Genomic DNA, 12397 nt, shown 5'->3' on the forward strand with positions numbered 1-12397 from the left:
GAGATTGACGTACTTTATTGTGTACTATTTGCATCTGTGTTTGCAGCACAAGGAGGATCATAGTCTGAACTCCTGCTCTGGCCTCCATGGGGCTGCTGTGTGCCTCTGCCCCGAGATCCCTTTGTTTTGTTCTAGCTTCACCCCGGGGCAGTAAACCCAGCTTGTTTGCAAAATTCCTCCATTAATGCATATGCTAGCTCCAAGATTGTCCCTTGAACTGCAGCTTGTCAGCTGCTGCTGAGAAGCAGCAGAAGAGGGCCACTCTATCCATCTGACCTCTTCCTTATTCTCTCTTTCCAGACCCCCCCCATTACTGGCCAATACCAGAGACCCAGTTTAGATGGTTATTTGATATGACCTCGTACAGCCACCCTTGTGCTCTTTCTCTCATGTTGCAGTGGTGAAATTCCTGTGTTTACTGAGCATGGGTGAAGAGAGCTTTACCTTCCTAACTCACCCCTTATTTCATACCACTTCCCTTGTGAGCTCTGACGGCAGGAAAACATATAGTGCCTTTTTACTCACGGCTTGCAAATAGATGCAAAAAAGAGAACGTTTAAGTGTCCCTTTTGAGTCTCCCTCTCTGCTCCCTGCCTGAACCTGAGCCGTGTCTGCCCTGCTGCACCCCTGTCACCAGAGGGGCTGTCTCAGGCTTCAGATCCAGATCACACACCAGCAGTTGCCTTCACAGCATCCTTCTCTTTCCAGAATAGGCTCTACCAGGGACAATGCGAGAAGGAAAATGGCTGAAGTTTCATATCAGCTGAGAATAAATCAATGCAGGATCCCCAGGAGGTCGTTTTTACAGAATCGCTCTGCACTAGAACAGCAAGCGGAGGAGCAGGAGAGTAGTAGCTGGCATTGATCACACCTGATTACTTATTAAAGTTTATAAGGAAAGATGTTGGAGGAGAAAAACAGCAGGAGCGCCTTTTATGACTAGACTAGAAGGGTTTGGGGGAAAAGGGAGAGGAAAATAGCTTAAAATGGACTCCTACAATGTTCTCTTACGTTATGGCCCCACAGTTCTTCCTAGATTTCATCTCTAGTTCACGTATTCTGAGGCTAAGGTGAAACTGTCACTTGTGAGGGGTCTGAGTAGAGTCAGGATGCAGGCAATCATACATGCATAACCATTACACGAACAAATATTATAAAAAGATGCCTCTTATTTGAAGTGCATTTATGACTGTTTCTGCACATCTCTGTATGGACACATGCTTCTGTGTATGTGTCGGAGGACAGGCAGTTCTCTCTCTGCATGTATAAGCATGTATTTGCGCATATACATAAATCTGACATTAGAAGATATAGATCTTTCTTAATGTGGCAGTTTCAGTATAGTAACTGCATATATGTGCAGGGGTGCATTTACACCCATAGGCCAGCATGTCTCCACCCATGTGCATGTCTGAACACAGCCCCCCCAAAAGTACTGCTTGTATGCAGAGAGCCTAAAGCAAATGGGTCCTCTGCAGAACAGCTCATAAGCTACTGCGGTGTTAGTTAAGAAAGCAACATCTCTTCATAAAACCTAAAATAAGCCCTACATCAAAACCAGTACAAAACAACTCTAAACCCCCAGGCTACTGCAGGATTATACAGTTGTGAAATACATTATCCAGCCTTTAAAGTCATCTTTGACTATCTGCCTGGGGTCATTCAGACAGCCCAGACTCTCAGCTACATAATACAAAAAAAGTTGAGCTTGCATATGTTCCCAGGAAGGCAGTCCATCGAGGTCCAAGTTCTTCCTGCAGAGAGAGGCCGATGGGATTATATTTGAATTCCTTGTTTGCCATAATAACAGCTCAGCAGAGAATTAGCTCCAACACAAACTGCTGTTAGAGGGAGATCTACTGTGTTTGGTGGCAGGAAGAGAAAAAAAGAAGAGTTACTGGACTCCTGTGACTGAGTCATCACGTCAGAGGCCTAGAAGCAGACAGGCTATTCCTTAGCAATAAAGAAGCAAGACACAGTCATTTCCAAAAGCAGTCTTTAGATGGATTTGCAGGAAGCGTTTTCTATTTTATCCACAGCAGGCACACCAACTTCAGCCTCCAGTTGCCATTTCTGGTTAGCCAGTCAAGCTTCTAATTGGATCTCCTGTTGGACATTATCTCTGAGATGCACCAGGGATGAGAGGAGGGGGCCAGGCTGCTACCTTGCCAATACAGCCAAGCCATCAGGCATCATCCTGCAGTGAGATGAGAGAGGGGGCTATGTGCAAAATCTCATCCAAAGCACCATGTAGTCATCAATCCACAGTGAGCTGCTCAGGCCTCCATCCCAGGGCAGAAGCAGACCCAGCCAGTCCTACATGACACTCCCATATTGGCCTGTCCATTTTGTTCTTACACATGGGTAGTCTTGGCTGTCCATCCCCAGCCTGATCTCTTTTATTCTTCCCAACAAGCCCAGGAAAGCACTGGAATCTCCAGGGAAAATGAAGTGGTGTGAATTAGCTTATCAGCAGCTTAACCAAAGGACCAGCCAAACCAACACTGCCAGCACAGCTAATTCCATCTTTACTTCAGCTGGATACTTCAAGTGCAAGAAAAGAAAAGTTTCCTGGGAAGCTCTGCAACAGGTCTTTGGCTGACATTAGAAATGCTTAGACCAGGAGGACCATGTGTTGTTGGGAAAGGAGGCTTGGCGTGATACCATCCAGTGGGTACATTTTATGAGAAATCTCAAATTCAGAGAATGAAGGTGTTGAGCTCTCCCCAGCATCCAGCCAGGATCCTCCAGGCAGCAAGAGGAAGTATGAGACAAAGAAAGGCTGTTTTTCTGTGGACAGTAATGATAAGTCCAGAAGATTTTTTTGCACACTCCAATGACTTAGATGGCCTTTTTCTTCTGTTGGTTGCAGACATTTGCCCACTCCTTTGGTTGCTTACCAGCTGCTGCAACGGTGCATGTTGTAATTCTTACTGCGGCAAATTGGCATGACTATTATCTGTGTTCTACATAAGAGCAACAAACACTGAAAGGAGCTCAAAATCAAATTTCCATGAAAGCAAAGACCAACTCAGGGTCAGACAGGTGGCTCTACTCCTGTACAACAGGCCAGTGCCAGAATGCCTCATCCAGTCAGTCCTGACAAGAGTTTCCCTGCAATCTCTCCTTAGCCTTGCATCACTACTAACCTGAAGACCAATTTCCTTAGTGTGGGAACTACGGAGAGCAAATACTGCTTCGTAAGAAGTGATGAAGTCCCTGGCCTTGTACAACATGTCTGCTGGTGCTTATATGTCACTGTTGTTCCTTATGGGGTACAGCTGTGAAGTGCTTGCAGTCAATTTATTCTTCTGTTGCTGGAGATTTACAGGGAAAAAAAGCACAGTCTGTGCTTACCCAGGAGCAGTGGGGATTGTCTTGTGAGCTGTGTGTTTCCAGAGCTGGAGAGAGTTCCCATGACTATGTCTGCACGTGTGTGCAGCTGTCCGCTACAGCATCCCTGTTCTTGTGACCTTGGGTTCAGTCTAACCAATGAGCCAGCTAATAAGTTTGTGTTAACATAAGCAGAGGCAGTGGCAGTGGTAGTCAGAAGAAAAGACATCAGAAATCAAACCTGAGAAAAGGAATTAGGGGAAGAGAATTCATTAATTTCCTCTTTGCAATGACACATGCTTTCCACTCACTTTTTTTAAATGACATTTTACCTGCTATTAGTTTACTGTGAGCATCTCTAGCACTGCCTTCCCTCCCCACAGCCAGTTCCCTCAAGAACAAAATTAAATTTAAGCTACTAAAGTTGGACCTTTCCAAAGTAAAAAGAATCTTTAAAAATGGATTTTTTTAAAGGTCATTTTGAACTTTATCTGAGCACACATGGAGACGCAGGCCATTCAGCTAAATAATGCCATCTGACCACCTCCTGTCACCATTACTAGGATAAGAACATCATTTATGTGAGGGAGAGAGGGGAAGGCTTTCCACTCGTTCCTTTTATTCCTCTTCTAATTTTTGGAAATTTTAATGCTATTAATTTTTATAAGTGCTACTTCACTTCCCATTTCCCTTAATAACCCATAGGAAAGGTCATGAACTTACATTGAAATGGGACATCCTGATTTTGACCTAAAACAGGACAGACTGAACTCTTTGCTCCCATGAGATCAAGCTGCATTCTCCAGAACTCTACCTGCTCCTCACCCTTAGCATGTCCTGCCATGTTGGCAGTCCCTTGACAAGACGGTGTCAGAGCAGTCCATCCTCCTCCTTGGATCTCTTTCCCTCTTTCAGTAATCCAGCTTTAGGAAACAAATAAAATATAACCTATTATCATGTATCTAAGCACATGCTTAACTTCAAGCACAAGAACAATCCAGTCGACCTCATGAGCCTCTTTTGTGGGTTTATGCTTCACTGTGCATGTGTATAATCTGTGAGACCAAAACCCTGCTCCAGAGGAAGCTCAGGGAAGTACAGTATTTATCCCAGCAGAGTCCGAATCCACCAGAGAAACCTTCAGCCCTGACCTGAAGCATCTAGAATTAATTAACTTAACATTATCTTCAACATTGTCTTAACAGCAAAGGCTGGCATGAGGAGATGGCTTTGCACTGCCAGGCTGCAGTCTGAACAAAGAGGGCCTCTTAAAACCATGGACTCCGTTTCCAGCTGCATCAGATCACCTTCCTGCCGTCAGCCGAAGGCAAAGGGGGCTGCGCACAGCTTGCTGTGCGATGAGCCGTGCGGCAGAGCTCAGTGCTGGGAAAACACTGCATGTTATTTACTGTATCCCGTTCTCTCCAATCATGCCTTAAACAAGGACATATTTATTGAAGAGGCACTTTAAAACGTCCCATGACATGCTTTGTGTGAATGGGGACTTTCCTCAAATGAAATTTCAGCACTCCACCTCTTCCTGCAATGGCATCCACATCCCACTTCACAGCTGCCCGGTCTCCTTCAACAAGCTTCCCTTTAACAACGTTCAAATATTTAATTTGCCAAGTGCTGTGGGAATCCCAAAGGTTTGGAAGAACTATCTATTATAAATGACAAAACATGACATTATTATAGGTAGCCTGCCTACTCGATGTCATCTGTGTTCTACACTGCTCCTTTAATGAGGCTGTCTTTCAGATCCTGTACATAATAGAAAAAGATCCTGATGCTAGCACTTCCTAGGTACTCTGAAAATTAAAACAGCTAAGTCCTTACAGCATAAAAAAGACTGCTTTCTAAACCCTAAAACCCTCATGTTCAGAGGAAGTGCTTTTAATATTCTGTTATTTAGTTGTACAGGTGTTCAGAAGGAGGCTACTCCCAGCCACCCAGTGCAATTCAGTAAATGTTCCCCTGAAACCTAACAACACAGTGCCCTCTGCTGCATTTTTCTCTGACATATTAAAAGGAGGAAAAAAACCCAACCCTGCCGTGCTTTGCAGCCTATCCTCTGGCTCAAATTGAGATAAGCAGATGGTTTGTTAGTACTTATCAATGACTCAGTAACATCCAAGGTACTACATAAAACACTTCAGCCAGAGAGAAGTCAAAATAACAAAATGGATTCCATACGAGGGAGAGCAAAAGCAATTGAAAAATCAAGTAGGGAGCGCAGAAGTGCTAGCAGTTCCACGCCTTAGCCTGGCTGTCCCTCCTCTCCAAGCACAGCTTCAAACCTAATTATTTAAGTTAAATAACTAGTTGCTATAGTCTCCTTGCTTTGCCCCTCCCACCACCCTCAGCCCCATCCACCACATCCTCCTGTGACAAAGCGCTTACAAGAAACACATGAACAAACCAAGGACATACAAGAATGGCAAGACCAAAGACCACGCTATCTGCACAGTCCTGATGCTGGGTAATCTCCATCAAATGGAACTGGCTGCAAGCAGCACCACCTCAGGAGAGAAGGATGGGCTGGGAAGAAGTCATTTCTGTTATCCTACTCTTGACTTTGATGGCAGTGCTAGCTGTTGACATTCCAGGGGACAAGGATCTTTGTGGATTACTGCAGAAAAGAAGGACAAACACAAGGCAGTCTTGGGAAACTTCAAGGCCAACGACAGCACTTCGGCAATTCTTACTTTGAGCTACTATCACTTTGGGCTCGGTTAATTAAAATCAATAAATGCATTTGCTTTGATTTGGATTTTAGGCCTTCGCTGAACAGTGCTAAGGCTTTCTTTCACAGATTCAGCAATGATAAAGTCAATAATTTAAAATTAGCTAGACATACTGTGAATATTGTCTTCGCAATGTACCTCTGAACACTGGGACTCCAGGGAGTGCACAGGAATTAGAATTTTAAAGCAGCACCCTGCTGGTGCTGTGGCTGAAGAACAAAAACATTTCAGATACTCCAAAAGACTACATTCAGACCCAATCAAACACCAATGTTTGGGAATGTTTCATTTTGGTTTCTGGGTTAATCTGCTAGAAAAGTAGGGACCACCTGGAAACTGAATCAAGAGTCAATCACATGATGATCTCTAAAGAGCAGACTGTTGAGTCTTGCCACCAAAGCACACAAAAATCAGTTGGATCTAAAATTGTGCCATTAAGAAATGTTTAGTTCTTTGCACAGTTGGCCTGATATTTGAGATTGTCAGACCCATGTTTCCAAGCCATTGTCTGCAAAAGAAGCTTAAAAAGAAGGTAGAGTTTCTCTCCCCATCGCTGTTTTAAGCAAAACATAAAAACTGAGAGACTTGTCTTAAAATGCTGTATTTGACAACAGGCTGGGTTTGTGTCTGGGTTATGCTGTTATCTAGCAAGGCCATGAAATCTATACCAGCACAAATATGGGATTATTTGATCCTTCCCTGAAATTTGAGCTTCATCCATCTCTAAACCTTTAGAAAACACAGGTCTGTTACGTCTTCTCCTTTCCACAAGACCTTCTCTTGTGCTTCCTGCATCTTCCTGGGTCCCAGCCAGGCCTGGAAGCACCAAATAACCACAAGAAAGATTGCTCCTTGAGATCACCACCCAGGAGCAGGAAATATTATAAGCCTCTTGGGCGGGCCTGTTTTTACTGAAGGAACCACCCTGCTCAGCAGATGCGAAACCTTGAATGGATCCAGAAATTCAGCCAAAGGCTTATCCTTGTCAGCATCAGCCACTATTAAGAATCAACTCATTCCAGTGAAGCAGTAAAAGTCCTAAAAGGATGGCTTCTTTTGACATATGCAGTTAGCAACACTATTCTGATCAGCAGTGAGCACAGTATATGTGAACCAAAAGGTACAGAGAGCAGCGTTCTCAGCTCCAAGGGTTCAAAGATGTCCAGCCTGCTTGTCCCCAGAATAGAAGAAAAAACTGAGAGGGCGACTACAAACTGGGTAGGAATCTGGATGCACAGAAAGATCTCCCTCTGATGCAGCTACCCCGAGGGTGAAAAACTGGGAGAATCCCTGCTCTGTTCAGCACAGTATTTAATTACCTAAAGGAAAAACCATGTAAATAGACTTTAAGAGACACACTTGATAATAAATCTATGACAAAAGGCAATGTAGAAATCTGTGCTTTTGAATTTATTATCTGACCTCCCTGCTGAGCATTCCTATGCAGCTGCAGGATAAAATAAATTGGTCTAGCTAAAGAAACTGTAGGAAACATTTGAATATTCCCTGTTCTGAAATATTAACCTGTGATACTTCTGACCGTCTCTCTTGCAAGTGGAGAATGGCAGAGTCACAGTGGACAGATCAAGACACTAGGAATTTCACTGGAAGTGAGGAATGCAAAGGGCAGTATACACCAGGCCAAGACCCCTGCATTGCAAGTGCAAAAAAGTCGTCTTGCTAAAGCTGACTAGACTTAAAAAAAAACCCTTCATTAAAATACTCTCCTGGGAAATGTGCAGCATATGACTACTTAAAGGAACTGGTTTTGCTTAGAAATACAGCCAAGTTCCCATATTTCTGAAAGATTAAAGACTTTTTTATCCTTTATTTCTACATTTCTTTTCTTTTCCTTTTTCTTTTAAAAAGCCTTCGTAAGAAACTTAGCATGGAAAGGTGACTTCGGTGCACAGGAGACAGACACCATGCCGTTCGTTAAAGCAGACAAATAAAGGGCTCATCCTGTAAAGCAGCTGAGTACCAACACTTTCTGTCAGCTCTAGGAAAGCTTCTGGCTTGCAGCGCTTAATACAATTGAACTGTGGAGGCCATTATTCTGCAAGTTTAGATCCAGCCTGAGTCTCTCTGACTTCATTAAAGCTTCATCTGGGCAAAGGGAGACCCTAGTCTGCACAAATCCTTGGAGCATGACAGCCTCATTGCTTTCCCTCTCACTGCAGCCACCTGAAGAAGGAGACCTGGCACTCTCTATTTACTAGTGTTTATTGTAAAACACATATAACATCATCAACAAACCTTGTGCCCTACACCTATGGGAGGAGACATTCCCTGAGCCAAAGTGCTGGCAATCTAATTATGATGCGTTTAGAAAACCTCACGCTCACGTTAGCACTATAAAATAATGATATTAATCAAAATTAAACACCGTTCAAGGGACACTAACCACAGATTTTAGACTGAAGGTGTTACGAGTAAGATTAGATGAGACACATTCAGCAGACTCCCGGGGCCACATTTTGAAACAGAGGACCACCAACATCATGTCTGCAGAAAAGCAGATATACAGCCATCTCTCATTTGCAGGCACAAACTAGCAGATGGTTTCCAAAACCAGGAAAGCGAACTTAAAGCACCCACTCTGTCTTTTACAACTTCACAAGCATGAGTTTTGCATGGAAAAAAATGCATGTGTACATCATTAACAGATGCAGGTCCTAACTGTTCCACTTTGATTATTTCTTTTTAACTGCCTTGTTTCTGATGTCTTTTAAAAAGGCGCACAACGGCTTCTCACTATTTATTCAAGATCTTGAAGAAAAATTATTCCTGGTGGGTCTTGAGCTCCCCCCATTGACTTCTCTATAGCAGCTAACATCCAGGCCTCATTTCAATGCTCCGCCACTGTCCAGACAAGCTTTTCTGGGTGTGATGTTGAATCTTTACAACAATGAAGATGTGATTGCCCTCTGCTGTGTGTATGCTCACTGTATTTTAGCACTACCACTGCTAACAGAAGTTATTGCTATGCCCAGCCCTTCCTGCAGAGTGCTGCTGCTCAGCTGAAGAGCTTATTTTCCTCTTTCTTCAGTGAAGGAAGAATAATCATTTCTCCCTAAGCTCTTCCCCTTCCCTCCCTAGCCAAAGTCTCTTATGATCTGAAAGACCCTCCCAGTCTCAGATTGGAGCACAGGGTTATTACACACTCTGTATTATGTGCACCATCAGCACTCCAACGAGCTGATGGTAATATACTTAATGGTGCCAAAATCTGTGAATGTGCCAGAAGGCTTTTGACATCATTTGCCACAAACACTAATCCATAAACTCCGAGCTGCAGGCCATCTGCATGTCACCCAAATGACTATCAAATCAGGTTTTCAACAGCCTCCAGCATGGCTCATTCTCCATTAACTCTCCATTGTTAGTGTTGACAAAGGGTGTAACCATGCTCATGGCTAAGGACTTCGGATGTCTCCTGGCTTATGACCAATTTCTATGGTAATTCAAGGACTGGCAGTTGTCATTTTTTCTGAAGAAATAACCAGCCTCTCTTTCTTCCTTCTACCCATGAAATACGTGTGGCTTTGGGGAGATCTGGAGCTCCTTCTCCAAAACAGGAAATGCAGTTCTAAAATGCAGCACCTTTATTCTTCCCCTGGTGCAGAGTGGGTAAGTTCCCAGAAGGTCAGGGAAGGCACTGGAATAACGTGAGAAAGATTAAGGCCACAGTTTAGGGCTTTTGTCACCTTACCTTTAAGACACATTCTCTACTCTTTCTAAACTGTGTTACAGCATTCTGGATATATAAAAGAGGCAGCAACCTTAGGGAATACCACTTCATAGACAGATCCGCAATAGAATATAAAGCTGGAGATAGGTCATGCTCTTTCCTTTCCTGTGCTGTGACATGAGGACTGAACCAGGGAACAAAGGGATATGTCTGGGAGGGAGCTCTCTGGCTATTCTTCACTGTTAAATCGACTCCCTTCAGCAGCATCAAGGCTCACAGCTATTTGAATGTACCTGAGGAACAGGAGCAAGCCCAGGTGACACATGAATTTGATTTTAGACAAAAGGATAGCTAAAGACTTTCACATTGTTATGCTTAAAACAGTTCCCTAGTTCTTTTCTGCCAGTCATTTGCTCCTTCCTCCAAATAACTTCTTGCAAACAACTTAATTTAGAAATGCTTCCAACAGCCGCTGTCTGCGTCAATTTGTCTTTTGAAGCCTTTTTTATGGCAGAGACTGTCTTACTCCATGTTTTTCAGAATGGCGTGTAGCTTTACACTTTTAAAGATGGGATCAGACCTTTATGATGCTAAGAGCCCTCTAGTCCTCTGCAAGAGCTGCAGAAATGATGCATCTTCTATCCTATCCTATCCTATCCTATTCTATTCATAAACCTCCCCTACCAGTTTCTACCTCAATGCCTTCCCATGCCACATTATGCTACATCATTAAGAACTATTTTATGTGGTTTGGTTTTTACTAATCCTTAGAGTAAGTTGAGTAATGCATAGGAGAGGACTGTCCTAATGAGACCAGTTGCTTTTATTCTATCTGTTTATATTAGAGAAAGCAGACCAAGGCCTTTCATGTGGAAGGTGGGGAAGCTTACTATCATCTTATAAGCTCTTTGTACAGCTGCTGACTGGCCTGCAGGGAGCCACAGTTCAATCATGCTTAAACCTTTATTAAACAAGTCTTTCACACTCCTATGTTTAGAACAGTTTCCTGGTTCTTTCCACAAGCCACTTGCCCCTTCCTCAAAACCTCCTCTTGAAAACCACTTCATTCAGAAATGTTTACAACACTTCTGCTGTTTCAAATATTTCAATGTAGTCTCCTAGTGAGTGGAATTTTTGCCCAAAGAGCTCTAGTCAACCCCTTAGATCTATCCCCAGCATACCTGAAGAGTAAGATTTTGAGGGCTGAATATGATCTGGTATTCTCAGGGAGAAAAAAAAACACAGAAGACAGATTCAGGGCCTATACTGATAACAATAATCAGAGCTACTATAAGCTATTGAGGTGCATGGGCACATGTCCTAGTTTCAGCTGGGATAGAGTTAACTGTCTTCCTAGTAGCTGGTACGGTGCTATGTTTTGAGTTCAGTATGTGAAGAATGTTGATAACACTGATGTTTTCAGTTGTTGCTAGTAGTGTTTAGACTAATGTCAAGGATTTTTCAGCTTCTCATGCCCAGCCAGCAAGAAAGCTGGAGGGGCACAAGAAGTTGGCACAGGACACAGCCAGGGCACCTGACCCAAACTGGTCAACAGGGTATTCCATACCATGGGATGTCCCATCTAGTATAGGAACTGGGAAGGGGGGGCGGGGAATCGCCGCTCGGGGACTAGCTGGGTGCCGGTCGGCGGGTGGTGAGCAATTGCACTGCGCATCATTTGTACATTCCAATCCTTTCATTATTGCTGTTGTCATTTTATTAGTGTTATCATTATCATTATTCGTTTCTTCTGTTCTATTAAACTGTTCTTATCTCAACCCGTGGGTTTTGCTTCTTTTTCCCGATTTTCTCCCCCATCCCACTGGGTGGGGGAGGAGTGAGTGAGCAGCTGCGTGGTGCTTAGTTGCTGGCTGGGGTTAAACCACGACAGCACAATACTAATGTGGTGGTCCCTTCCTCTCTAGAACTGAGCAGTTGTCTTCCCTCTTCTTTCTCCAGAGTTCAATCCTTTCCTTTTCTCTCAACCACCAACAGCAACTGCCAACACAGCAAGACCTTACCTCCCTGCTCTCTCCTCCACTCCAGCTTTGAGGAAAGCAAAGCTAAGCAAGATACTGCCATCATAGTGCTTCCAGATCACCCATTTGTGTTCTGAGTTGACATTGTCCCCTTCATCCATTCTTCACAGAATCATAGAATCACAGACTAGTTTGGGTTGGAAGGGACCTTTAAAGGTCATCTAGTCCAACATCCCTGCAATGAGCACGGACATCTTCAACCAGATCACGTTGCTCAGATCCCAGTCCTAACCTGAATGTTACCTTGAATGTTTCCAGGGATGGGGCATCTACCACCTCTCTGGGCAACCTGTTCCAGTGTTTCACCATCCTCATCATGAAATATGTCTTCCTTATATCTAGTCTGAATCTACCTTCCTGTAGTTTAAAACCATTACCCCCTTCTTGTTCTAGCTACGGTAACAGTGATAATAATAACCAATAGCAGAGAGAGCACAGAAGGGAAAAAAACCCTCAAGTGACATAATTTGCCTCAGACATTTATTCCTCATGGGACTTGGCACACTGCCATCAGTGTTGAGCGTTTCAAAAGAAAAAGATATTTTGAGTATTTATTACATTTTCTGACCTTTCTGGAGCTGATGGAT

The sequence above is a fragment of the Aquila chrysaetos genome, chromosome 20 (assembly GCF_900496995.4).
Source record: "Aquila chrysaetos chrysaetos chromosome 20, bAquChr1.4, whole genome shotgun sequence".
Lineage (NCBI taxonomy): Eukaryota > Metazoa > Chordata > Aves > Accipitriformes > Accipitridae > Aquila > Aquila chrysaetos.